This window comes from Oratosquilla oratoria, chromosome 2, assembly GCF_046742065.1.
Source record: "Oratosquilla oratoria isolate Oo_2021 chromosome 2, ASM4674206v1, whole genome shotgun sequence".
Classification (NCBI taxonomy): Eukaryota; Metazoa; Arthropoda; class Malacostraca; order Stomatopoda; family Squillidae; genus Oratosquilla; species Oratosquilla oratoria.
In genome coordinates this window covers 18,287,945-18,292,944 of record NC_134778.1, presented here as the reverse complement: position 1 = coordinate 18,292,944, position 5,000 = coordinate 18,287,945, and the positions used below count along the sequence as shown (strand labels likewise).

Below are 5,000 nucleotides of genomic sequence, written 5' to 3'. Positions count from 1 at the left end.
CTTCCATTAGATCTTTGAAATCCTTTTTGTCTTTCCAAGGCTTTCTAGAATCCTCCCAGAAGACTTGTCATGGCTTTAATTTTTTCCGCTGTTTTTTAGAAAACTTCCATAGGCCTTTCAAAACATTTAGTAGCTTAACTCTTCCAGATGCTTTCCAGAGTTCTTCAAGGGGCCTTCTAAAGACCTTCCAGAGGCATTTCAGAGGCATTCCTCAGGCATTCTTGAAGTCGACCTAAGGCCTTCCAGAGACCTTCCAGAAGCTATCAAGAGGCCTTCCAGACACCTTCCAGATACCTTCAAGAAGTCCTTGTAACCTTACATATTGTAACATCACCCATGGAAAACTACATCATAATACACATACGAACAAACACACACCCAGGCCCATAGGCGATCATCCAATCACGTGATCAGTACATAATGATAACTAACCAGGAACATATTTCTAAACGCGCATTTACACCACGTCCCCAAATAAAACTTAACATAAATCAAATCACAAGAATTACCCACATAACATTTCAAACTGTATTATAATATACCCTATGTAATAAACCCTCAATTTGTAACAAACAAACAAAAGTAATAAACATTATAAAAACCGCCAACTCCCCTTCTCGAAAACTGAAATAGCATTTTACTCAGTATAAAAGACTCAAACGGGAGCCGGGAGCGGCAGTTATAAGTGAACGTGGACTCATGGAGAGTCTACGTTATGTATTTCGAAGGTGTCAAAATATAGTGTAGCAAAAGAACACGAACTTTTACTTAGAATACACGAACCTGAAAACATTCCTTCAAATGCGCTCCATAGGCCTTCCACAGACCTTACAGAGGACTTGCACAGGCCTTCTAGGGACCTTTCATAGACCTTCCAGAGGCCTTCCGGAGGCCTTCCAGAGGTCATCCAGAATCCTTCCAGATTCCCTCTTAACGCCTTCCAAAGGCCTTCCAGAGGCCTTCCACATGTCTTCTGGAGGATTTCAAAAAGGCCACTAGAAACCTTCCAGAGGCCTACCATAGACCTTACAGAAACCTTCCAGAAACCCTTCTAGCGACCTTCCAGAGGGCCTCCAGGGGCCTTCCAGATCCTTAAAAAAGCATTCCACAGGCTTTCTAGCGGCCTTCCAGAGGCCCTCTAGAGGCCTTTTAGAGGCCAGAAAGGCACTCCATGGGCCTTCCAGAGGACTTCTAGCAGCCATAAAGCGACCTTCCAGTGACCTTCCAAAGGCCTTCCACAGTCCTTTCAAAGGCCTTCTAGAGGACTTTCAGCGGCCTTCTAGAGGCCTTCCAAAGGACTTCCATTTATCTTCCAGAGGTCTTCCAGAGGTCTTCCAGAGGCCTTCCAGAGGCCTTTCAGAGGCCTTCAAGACGCTCTCCAGACTCCTTCCAGAGACCTTCTAGAGTCTTCCCAGCGGGCTTCCAGAAATCTTCCAGAGGTTATCCAGAGGTCTTCCAGAGGACTTCCATAGGCCTTTCAGCGGTTTTCCAGTGGCCTTCCAGTGGTCGTACAGAGGCCTTACAGAAGTTTTACAGAGACCACAAGGAGTCCTTCCGGCGGCTTTCTGAAGACCTTCTAGAATCCATGTAGGCGCTTCCAAAGGCCTTCCAGGTGCCATTCAGAGGCCCTACAGTGGGCCTCTAGAGACTCTCCAGTGATTTTCCAGCAGCCATGTACGGGCTTTCCAGACGCCTTCCATAAACTTTTTTTAAGCACCCCTGACTCCACCAATATTTTTTTTTTTTTTCTTCTTCTTCTTCTCATTACCAACAATTTCAGGTCAGACTCTTCTCATTCCCAGGAGCTTTTCACTTCATTACCTTGACGTCAGCGGGTTCCCTGGAGGTCGGGTAGCATCATAAACATTTCGACTACAGTGAAACGCTTTATATATCTTGTCCTGGCGAGTACCACATAGTTTCATCTACCACCCTCAAATCGTTTTTTTTTTTTTTTTTTTTTTTTCTTTTTCATTCCAACATCACACGGTTTTGTTAAGTCTTGGAGAAGACTCATGCTTGAGTGTCATTGTTCCGTTCAAGTCAAATTTAGTTATTTTGTTCTGGCTAATGCTAGGTGACTGTTTAAATATAGTCATGCTTCTTGGATTCACAGGATTACAGCGTCGAAGACTAGGATCTTCCTTGAATCTGGGTCGATTTGTGTCCTTCTCCGGATAGTGTCCACAGCTCTGCTGAATTATTCCGAACACAGTATGGTCTCAACCAATCAACACTTTACATTAACCAGAACAAAGTCTGTAAAGAGCGTCACTAGGTTTAACTTAGCAGAGTGCAACTCACGGTTGTGAGAAAACATCTGCCGATAGCAAACGAAAAATTCAGAAATGTAATTTGGTCAGGTTAAAAAGTGAATCGCCCGTTCAGCCAATTTTTTTTTTTTTTTTTTTTTTGTACTTACGTCTGTCACTAATTTTTCATTTTGATCAAACTGTAATACTTCACTATAGTGATACCTGCTAACTTTTAATAAATCTCCTTACGTTAGAGAGAATAAAGCTCTTCAGGTACAGCTGAATTCACTTCTAAATATTACGGGGGTGTCACGAAGCTGTAGCAAACATGTCTTTACGTCGAACATATACAACACGTGTAAGTTTGCGATGTCACAAAAGTACTCGATAAGGTCACAAATCTATGAACTGAAGATACTCTACTCTTCACACAGCTCCCTGAAAGACGTCAGCCACTGTTGTCCTTAAAAGTGGAAGCAAATGTACAAAGCAATGTAAAATCTTCATCCTTCATTACAGGGACGTCTTCTAAGCTGAATTAGATCATCTATGAACAACCAGAATAACTTGTACATGAGCTATTCTTCACTAAAGACATATTTCAAACAACTTTTATGAGACATTACATGATATTGAATAAACCAGCATCAAATTTAATAAAAGGGAAAACATTTGTTGAAGTTCAGCATATAAACCTATCTAATGTAACTATTTCTCCTTTTCAGGACTCTCGAATCATAATATTCTAAGAGGAAGATCGGATTACATTTTTGACATTTAAATAAGGTACGTGACATTCACTATTTCAGTGGTAATCTATTCAATATTATTATATGCTGTAAAGGTATATGACTAAACACACACACACACACACACACACACACACACACACACACACACACACACACACACACACACACACACACACACACACACACACACATACACACACACACACACAGACACACAGACACACAGACACACAGACACACACACACACACACACACACAGACACACACACACACACACACACACACACACACACACACACATGTAATATATATATATATATATATGTAATGTGTGTGTGTGTGTGTGTGTGTGTGTGTGTGTGTGTGTGTGTGTGTGTGTGTGTGTGTGTGTGTGTGTGTGTGTGTGTGTGTTTTTGTGTCTGTGTGTATGTATCTGTGAATGTATGCAAATTTTCCATAGTTGGAGAAAGGAAAAGAAGGCTTTACTACTAAAATGTCGTACGCTTTTTCGTCCGTTGGTTCCAGTCGCCTGGCTACAACCAAATCTGGTACTAAAGTCATAAAACAAAACCAGTGTTAATCTGGACCTATTCTTTAATCTCCCTCCTCTGGAATCAGATCGGAATTCAGAAACCAGACTAAAGGAACGAAAAAAAGTCGTCTATAATTTTACATAACATTAACCTGCACCTTTCTTATAGAAAAAAAAAAAAAAAAAAATCCCCTGGCACCCGAAGCACAAAGTTTTCTAGGTCTAGCCGAGAGCTTAGCGACCATGACAACGTCATCTAGGTTATATAGAATCGTCTGGCATGACTGAGAATAAGATATTTAGAAAAGTTTCGCCGTGGCTATGAGAATATAAATGGAAAAGGCTCTTGCCTTCCGGGTCAAAACGGTGACATCTTTTCAAGCATCTTTCCTCTCTAGCGTCTTCGGTTTTGATGTTCGTAATTTTTTCTCCTGAAAGGACAGGGTGAAGAAGGGAGAGGAGGTGGAGGAGGTGGGAGAGGTGGAGGTAGGGAAAATAAGGAAGGAGAAGTTTACGAGAAGAAATAAATACTAATACCACAGAACTCAGAAACTTTTTCTTTACTCTTTCAAAGTAAAGGAGACTTGTCAGCTACTCCGGTTAAGTCTACCTCTCATCACCGCCTTTCTTTTCCAATATCTTTCTCCTCTTTATTTTTTTCCCTACTTTCTATTCCTATCCTTCTCTTTTCTCTCTTTCTCATCCCTTCTCCTTCTCCCTAATTTTCCTCTCCCCTTCTCTTTCTATTTCTCTCCCCCTATCTCTCTCTCCCCTGCCTCTCCCTCTTCCTCACCCTCTCTCTCCTTCTCTCTCTCTCCTTCTTCCTTATTCAAACCCAGTTTCAGCTGTCGGTTCCTATTTGGCTGTTCCTGTCGCTGTCTATGGACATTACTCTCCCTTCCTTTACCTCTCCCTGTCCTTGTCCCAATGGGTATTACTCTCCCTCCCTTTACCTCTCCCTGTCCCTTTCCCAATGGGTATTACTCTCCCTCCCTTTACCTCTCCCTGTCCCTGTCCCGATGGGTATTACTCTCACTCCCTCTACCTCTCCCTATCCCTGTCCCAATAGGTATTACTCTCCCTCCCTTTACCTCTCCCTGTCCCTGTCCCAATGGGTATTACTTTCCCTCCCTTTACATCTCCCTGTGTCTGTCCCGATGGGTATTACTCTCCCTCCCTTTACCTCTCCCTGTCCCTGTCACAATGGGTATTACTCTCCCTCCCTTTACCTCTCCCTGTCCCTGTCCCGATGGGTATTACTCTCACTCCCTCTACCTCTCCCTATCCCTGTCCCAATAGGTATTACTCTCCCTCCCTTTACCTCTCCCTGTCCCTGTCCCAATGGGTATTACTCTTCCTCCCTTTACATCTCCCTATCCCTATCCAAATGGGTATTACTCTCCATCCCTTTACCTCTCCCTGTGGCTGTCCCAATGGGTATTACTCTCCCTCCCTTTACC

The 5,000-nt window shown here is 42.9% G+C and overlaps 1 long non-coding RNA gene across 1 annotated transcript in view; it reads left to right on the top strand.

The window, feature by feature from the left end:
- The window catches only part of LOC143033756 (uncharacterized), a 354,604-nt gene that overhangs the window by 102,527 nt on the left and 247,077 nt on the right, over window positions 1–5,000 (top strand). The window contains exon 2 of the long non-coding RNA XR_012967188.1: window positions 2,981–3,041. This is a non-coding gene — a long non-coding RNA (uncharacterized LOC143033756). The remainder of the gene's footprint in view (window positions 1–2,980; window positions 3,042–5,000) is intronic.